Source organism: Mus pahari, chromosome 10, assembly GCF_900095145.1.
Source record: "Mus pahari chromosome 10, PAHARI_EIJ_v1.1, whole genome shotgun sequence".
NCBI lineage: Eukaryota > Metazoa > Chordata > Mammalia > Rodentia > Muridae > Mus > Mus pahari.
In genome coordinates, this window is record NC_034599.1 from 71,302,240 (window position 1) to 71,310,950 (window position 8,711).

The following is an 8,711-nucleotide window of genomic DNA, read 5'->3' on the forward strand; positions in this document are numbered from 1 at the left end:
CACACACACACACACACACACACACACACACACACACACATAAGCAAAAGTGAGAATAGGATGAAGAAGGACATCTTTTCCTTGAAGATACCGTAGGCATGGTTAAAAAAAGGAGAACCAAGAGTGTCAAAGGTCTCCAAAAGCTGCCAACTCATCATCATCCCCTGATGCTAGGATCTTAGAAAGGTTGAGAATCCCCTCATAGCTCATCCTCAGTGGGGCCGGTTCCCTAGTTGCTAGTGTTTGAATGAAGGAGCTTGGCTTACCTCAGCCTCCCAGCATTGCTCACCCCAGCACAAGCTCACCCAGCATTACATCCATTCGGCTGAGCTTCCCCGCTTGCATGCCCGTTGGCTGGTGGACACGTTCCTGGACATCCAACAAAGATGCCTCCCTTCTACTTCCCCCCAACTAATCACTATCATTGTGTTGGGTGTTCCACGAACCTGGAATATTTCCTGTTTACACTGCTTTCTTAGTGACCCTGACTAATCTCTGCAGAGGGGTCTCTGAGACCATTGGTTTTAAGGGGACCCCACCACTCCCATCCCTTGCTTACTTTCATCACCTCACTTCATTTAGTATGCAGAACTTGCTGGGTGAGAGAGTCCTCTCATGGATAGGCTAGGCTGCTCAGGACAGGAGTTGTCTAAGAGCCTCGGAGGGGTGTGTGCTAACTTACTGGTGAGCTGGCAATGCTGTCTCAGATAAGGACTGTTCTCTTACATAACAGATTTCAATTCTATTTACTGCGCGAATTATACAGGAGAAATGAGGAGTGTACCTTGCGTCTCCCATCTTGTTTTGCCTTGGCTCTCTTTCTCACTTTACAACACCATCTACAAGTCCTTAAATGCCAGAGCCTTAGTCAAATTTACAACACATTCAGGCAAAACACCACAGGCAAGAAGTGGCCTTTGCTGTTAAAAGGTTTGACACATGTCATGAGCACTTTTTGAATCTACTTAAGGAAACAAAAAGTCATTCTGGGGACATGTTGGCATTTATAGACAAATGACAGCAAATATAGCAAGGCATAGCAAATATATTCTTTACCAAGAATCTTAAAATGGTGTTTCAAGCAATTTTAACCAAAGCTGTGTCTGCGAATGACATGGCAAAATGTGCGTTCAGACAACGCAGCTGTAGGCTCTTTTTAATGTCTTTAGTTTCATTGTGTTATGTGAATGAGTGTTTCACATGCATATATGTCAGAGCAGCATGTGTGCCTGTTGCATGCAGAGTCCAGAAGAGGGTGCTGGATCTCCTGGAACTGTAGTCGCAGACAGTTGTGAGCTGCCATGTGCATGCTCGAACCCAAACCCTGGTCCTCTGGAAAAGAAGTCCAATAGTGCTTTTAGCTGCTGAGTTATTTCAATATTCCACCGTTGGACTCTTAAAAAGAAGCTTGAAATAGGTACAGTTTTGCGGAAATTATGCCACAGAAGACAAATTTGTGAAATTAAAAAGTTAGAGAAGTGTAAATGTTAATATTCTATCTCCCACAGAAAGACTTTAACACGAGAGAACAATCACGCATGTATGTAACAGGGGCATCGCCCAGAGTCCACTCCTCCCTCAGTCACTGACCTCAGGGCTTTCTTTTAATCAGGCTTGCTGAGGCAGCTGTACCATAACTGAAATAAAATGGTTACATTTATTTATTTATTTATTTATTTATTTATTTATTTATTTATTTATTTATTTTTATCCTGAGAAACTTTCAATGAAGATCTGAAAAGTCACCTTTTACTTGAGAATTAGTTTCTCAATAACCTCACCGGCTTCTTTCTTTTGCTTATAGTCAACTTGTACTTGTAAGTGTTAGTTAACAAAGTATAATCTTTAAGTATGCAAACTGGTGCTGGGTTTGGATGTCTAGGCCTGTGGGTTCCAGAGAGCAGAGCTACCCTTGGAGAGCATGATGTAATGCTGAAACAAAGCTGGTGTTCCTAGACTCTCATCAGAATGTAAACCATCCAAAACAGAAAACGCACCCATTTCACTTTCATCTGATCTTAGGGCCCAGGTCCCACTGACAGCAATGGAGGGGACAGCAAGGCCACCCTATTCTTTAGTTCTGTCTGATTCCTTGCTGTCTGCTTTGTACAACTTGACAGGTGCCTATAGTTTTTATGCAAATATTTAAAGTCTTACTTTTTGTTTACTTGTTTGCATCTCAAAAGTTCTGACTTCACAACAAGATTATGTGTGTATGACCCTGACACACAGCTAATTAGGATGCTCAAAGGCTCTGATCACACATTTTGGAATCTCATTTTGTACCCCTTGCCCTTGAAAAGGTTTCACTCACTTCTTTGGAGTGTCAAATTGCAGTACTTTGACGCACAACTTTTAACATGCTCAATAGGAATGATTCTACTCCAGAAAGTATGTAATGCCAAGCTATTGGAAGAGCCAATATGAACAGCAGAACTCAGTCCTGGCTTTCTATCTAAATCAAGGTGAGTGGTTTCTCAGATCATAAGAACTGGACTTCTGCTGCAAGAACAGAGCTTTCCACCTTCTCCTAACACTTCCAGCAGACAGATTGATGTCTCTTCCTTCTTCTCGTTTGACATAGAAATTGCACATATGGATTAAAACTTCCAATCTTCTTCATCAATGTTTTAGTGCTGTGCTTTTTTTAAAAAAAAGAAGGCTGAACAAGAGATACAAATGAACAGTCCTTATATCTTTGCCTACACTTTGTCAGACTTTTAAAATACTTACACATTATTTTTTCTTTATTCTTGAGAATCTCATAAGCATATATATATAATGAAAGATGATGTGATCTACTCCCCCAATTTCCCACCTCCAGGTCCCACTCCAAATCTTCTCCAACATGACCGGCCTCGACCTCGGCTTTTTCTTTGTCTTTTGATAACCCACTAATTCCAATTAATGTTATCTGCAAGTGCCTGGGTACAGGGCCTTACATTAGAGCATGAGAAACCTACCAGCAGCCACACAATCCAGAAAGAATGATTCTCCCTCCCGAGCAGCTATCAACAGCTAATAGTTCCTAAGTTAATGGCCAAGGAATAGCCTGGAGTCTTCCACATAAACACTGCATGCAAAACACTTTATCTTTCATATAGACCATCATCCATCAAACGGCAAGTATTTCAACTCACCACACACTGGACTGCAGGCTGGGCATGTTGTTTCTATGCTATCATTTGCTTACATTGTCTTACTTCCACAGTTACCTGAGTGTCATCCTGCAAGGTCAGCTTCTACATTTTGGGGAAACAGAACAAACCAAAGTCCATATTTTAGTGATGTTCACCACATCAGTTAAACACAATTTAAGCAGAGAGAATTGACAGGCCATAGCAAGAGGAAGACATCCTAATTCTAAGCCAAAAGCCATCTGTCATCGAGCACACCTTCAGTTGTAAGAGAAAGCAATCATTTTAAAGATGGAAAATGGTGGCAGTGCATTGTTTAATATTTATTTAACGTTCAGAGTGAGGCTGTCGATTTTTTTTTAATAATGTATTATAGGTACTGTGGACTAAAGTTCCTGTTGTAAACCTTGTTTGGCTTTTAACTTCTGCACAGTGTTACAGATTTCTGGCAACCTAGATTTTATTAAAGTAAAAGTTTCAGATAGAGATGACAGGTAACCAAAACAAAGGAAATGTATAGATAAAAAAATATGAAGCAAAGAGGGGAAAAATACCAGATAGGGTAGACAGGAAGAAATGAAGAAATAGAAAAAGTATAGAAAAGGAGAGAGAACATGAAGGAACAAAAGGAGCTAGAAAGACAAGAAGCAGTTTTCCAGCTGGTTTGGTTTGGTTTGGTTTGGTTTTTGTTTTTTTTAGCAGTAGAAGCAAAAAAAAAAAAAAAAAAAAAAAAAAAAAAAAAAAAATGGGAAGGGAAGGGTGGCAACTGAGAATAAACCACAGGGAACACAGCCACTTAGCTATGCTACACATTTCTCTAGCCAACAAATCAAAAATTATATTTATTTGAGGAAAACACGGTTCTTTCAAAACATCAAGGAGCAGCTGCTAAATGAGGCAGATTAGACTATTTGGAGTGACTATGCAGAGCATTGTGCTGTTAAAAATTAAAGTCATCATTACTTCTCTGAGCACACAATTGAGAGCCCACATAAAAACCCCACGTGGAAGGATTCCATCACAACCACTGGGGAAGAAAAGGAGGCCACTCTTCGGTGCTCTGAACATTCCCTTTCCTTCCCAAATGAGTGATTTTTACACCACCCCGGATGCAACCTGATGTTAATTAGAGAGAAAGCGCCTTTTGAAATGAAAATATGTCAAGAAGAGAAGAAATCATGAGCTTCTCAGAGATATTCTGCAGGAAGTGTTCCCAATCTCTTAGAGTGCTCACAGAAAATTTCGGAGCCGAGTGGGACATAGACTTGATCACATGGTACAAATATTTCACAACAGTGGGAAAACCTGCAAGTCGGCAAAATCAAGTACTTCATCCAAAAATCTTAACTAACTCAGATCTGCTAATGTTCGATTTAGCAAATGACTAATGAACCCATTCACTAGTCCACAAGGACCGGAAGCATTCTTCTGTGTATATTTAACATTCTCAGGTCTGTCAGCTGGGAGCGTCCTGATATCCAAGAATGGTATCTTGTTTCCAGTTCTCTGGGGGAACAGACCATTTGAAATACAATGGTGGATATCTTAATGAATGGACAGTGTGAAGATCCCAAATATTATTTATTTGATATCATCATCGCTGTAAAGGGTTTATACAAACCTTTGAAAATAGGCTCCTGCCAGGACAGGAGACTACACTTGACACTATGCCAGTATTCAAAAGATGCTAATCATTAATTTCAACTTCACTTTCACCAGGGATGAGCAGCCTAAAAATTATAGGGTATATAGCGCAAATGATAAATATCATATGCCCTGGGGGATAGCTTACCCCTCTTCTAAAGGCAATAATACAAAATAAAAATCACACAATAATTAGATGTCCCCAGAGGAAACTTTCCTCAAATCATTCATGATCATGTAATTAAAGAATTCCCCAATATAGACATGTCCAGTGAATATCTCTTCTGTTAGTGTCTTTCCACCTGGTAATATGAAGACTGTTCAGCGATTAGGGAAAGTACCTGCCACCAAGCAGCATGGGGACCCAAGTTGGGATTCTCAGCAGCAACGTAAAAGCCATGTGTAGTGGTGTGCCTGAAATCCCCACGCCGGGGCATTCCATCCTTGGAACTTACTAGCCAGACAGCCTAGCACAATTTGTGAACTTCAGGTTAAGTGAGAAACCTTGTCTAAAAAAAGTAAGCTGGAAATCAAAAGGTGAGATACTTAAGACTCATCGCTGTCCTCCACTTGAATATACCACACTCAAGGTAGAATGTAGTACACACCACACCACACACACTCACACTCACATACACACACCGCACATACATCACACACACACATGTACACACACACCACACCACACGCACACACACTCACACACACATACACACACCACACATACATCACACACACACAAACACACACACACACGTACACACACACCACACCACACGCACACACACACACCACACACATATGTACACACCACATTCACACACAAACCACACACACATACACACACATCACACATACACACACAAACCACACACACATACACACACACCACACCTGCACACCACACACACACACACACACACACACACACACACACAAATCATTTCACCTCATTCACGTTCCTCAGAATCACAGCCACTGAAAAATGCCTTGTCTTCCCCAAACCCCATTTATTATATGTTAGTCTTCCTGGTTCCTTTAAGTAACCCTTCCCAAGGTGCCTGTCCCCCTGCCTCTGCACACACTCTCACCACTGACACCTCCCTCCATTTCCCCAGCTCCTGTCTCAGGTGACCACAGCAATCAGCCTGACCATGACTGGTAGTACCCTCCTTCCTACAAACTGTGCCCCACTTGTGGGGGCTGGGACACTTCATTCAGAGACCATCTTCTCATAAAGAAGGGCATTGCCTCCCTTCCCTCTGACGCTCTAACACAATTTCTCTCAAAAAAAAGAGTTGACTTTGATTTTAAGGTGACTTTAGTGATATTTGTACAAAACTTTAATCGTGGGAATATTTAAGCCTTGTTTTCTGTTTAGAACTGTTTGATAAGAGGAGGATATATTCTGATCTGCAAATGATATGTTCACCAACAAAGCACAAAAAAATACAACTCACAGAGTTGAACTTACATGAACAAAAGTACATTTCATATCTATCAATGGCATTATATTTAAGAGATATTATTTGTAGACACTAACAAATACAAGCTATAAAAGGGGCAAACAAGCATACTCACCTAACTAGCTAGGCAAGGATAACTTGTCACTTTGCAAATAATTAGTCAAATTAAACTAAGTGGACCCTTTCTGAAGGGCATCCTACAACCAGGATTATGATCATCGGAGACCTCTGCTTTAATGAGACCACAGGTTCACCACAGTATTCTGGAGGTCAATGTAGAACAATGTTACGTGTTATAAACTTGTTATGATTTAGTCTAACTGAATGGGGTGTATGTAAGGGAGGGCTGCAGAATGAACTAGTCAACTTAAGAAAATACTAATAAGGGCCTTGAGATGTCTTTGCCGGCAAACGCCTTGTGGTACAAGTCTGACTACCTTGGTTAATTCAGAATTCCACAGTGGGAGGGGAACTACTTCCCAGGGCTGCTGTCCTCTTCCCTCCATACCCTTTATAAAGTGTGTGTGTGTGTGTGTGTGTGCGCACACACACACACAATAATATAAATATTATCTTTTAAAATAGCTTTTAAAAAACATTCTCAGTAAACAAGCATGACTATACACTGTAAGGCATGTGACAACTGCAGGAAGCGTCCAACGGATAATTAGTTAATAATTAATTATTACTATAATTAATTATATTTTAAAATAATTACAATTAACAATTGATCATTGTACATATATACATATATTGTTTATTCCACCCCAAGAATGTTGTCGGTTACGAAGTAAACTCAAAATCATAATCGCAGAGACATCACTGAGTCAGCACCAGGGGTGTGGCTTGTCTCTGCATCTGTGCAATCCCTTTCACCAACTATTCAACTGAGTGAGCTACTTCCCACAGTCGATTCTGAGCAGCTGCAGCCTCCACCTGCCAGGCTTAAAAAGGAGACCCACCCATCCCCTCAGGTAGGCTCTGCAGGGCGCACCAAACACCCTTAGTAGAAGCATACACCCCTAATGTCCCAGCCCCCAAAGCAAAGGGGTGGACTTAGCATTCTGATGGTGTAGGGACAGCTCGCTACTGTGCTTGGAGCTAAGAGTGACAGGAAGTAGAAGACTGACAGATCTCTGCCTCACTTTGCAATCACCATTGGTTCTTTACTTTGGAAAACTCCAAGCTGTTTTTTTTTTTTTTTCTCCTAAGCTCCTCTCATCATCTGCCTCCTTTCCCTCTGGCTTTTCAGCGCTGATTCAGCATCAGTCAGATGTCCTTGGGCCCTTGGGCTTGTTGGGATGAGAAAGGGAAAGAAGGGAGGGGCCTGCCGGTAACCTGGAATCCTTTTTAGTAGGTTGAGTCTGAAAATGGACTGTGGGAAATTATAATCTCCCTTCAACTGCTTGCAACCAGCATGTCTTCTTGTCTCTTGATATATATTTATTTAGTCTCCACCTCTAGATCAGAGAGACCTTGTAATCTGCAGCCTTATCACACTAACCATAGCCAACAGGCCGCCGGCATTCCCATAACCTCCCATCTGTCCTAAAAAGCACTATTGTCTTTTTACGCACTCATGATCCCAGCAGCTAACACAAGCTCTCCGCTCCCTCACTCACAGGAAACCCATCAGACAGAACAGGCTTGAAGTCTCCAAGACCCTTCCAGAAACCACCTCTGTGCTTAAGGTCATAACCTACAGGGGCAGATTCCCAAGGGGTCAGAACCATCTGGAGAGCTCAGTGAGGTCACAGACCCAAGGCACCCAAACTGTAATTAATCATCCAGCAGAGAGAAAGTGGATCATAGAAAAACTCTTCCTCTTCAACTTCGGCTTGGTCTTTGAGATCTCTGCAGCCTAACTCTGGGCTTCCTGGTAACCCAGACCCTTCCATTTCCACCCTCTTCCCTCGCTCTCCCCAGACCCTCTTCCTCCTAGTCTTCTCTGAGGGTCCTTCTAGCCAGCAGGAAGTTCATCAAACGATCCTGGGGGGCGGCGCCTGTCCTTTAGACCGCACCTCCAAAGTCAGAGACATCACTTTCAAAACTTTCTAACTCCCTCTCCCCAAGTCTAAGGAAGAGCCCTGGAGCGCAGCCCCGCGCTCGGCAGGCCCTGTCTGGTCCCCGCGCTCCACTCACCCGCCGCCACTGCTGCCGCCGCCGCCGCTGCGAAGGTGGCGCCCAGGAAGCTGGGAGGAGGGAGGCGCACCTGCGCGGGCGGGCGGGAGCTGGCCGCACCTCCCGGGCGGTGCCGAGCTTGTCACCAGGGGGCGGCGAGTTGCAACAGGTCCCGATTCTCTACACAGAGCAGCGCACAGGGCCCAGCGCCCTGTCTGAACTCAAAATCCCAGCCCTGCACACAGCACTCTTTCTTTTCCTCCTCGCCCGCCGGGCTGGGACGCTGGAGCAAGTCTGGACACCTGCGCGCTGCGAGCAGGGACCCGGAAAAAGCCAAGCACAC

General features: G+C 43.1%; 1 protein-coding gene across 1 annotated transcript in view; it reads right to left on the reverse strand.

Moving 5' to 3' along the window:
* Fam83b (family with sequence similarity 83 member B) overlaps positions 1-8,441 on the reverse strand; it is a 79,714-nt gene extending 71,273 nt beyond the window's left edge. Inside the window, exon 1 of the mRNA XM_021207949.2 lies at positions 8,390-8,441. The gene's annotated coding sequence lies outside the window, so the exon portion shown is untranslated. The remainder of the gene's footprint in view (positions 1-8,389) is intronic.
* Positions 8,442-8,711: the final 270 nt, after the last annotated feature.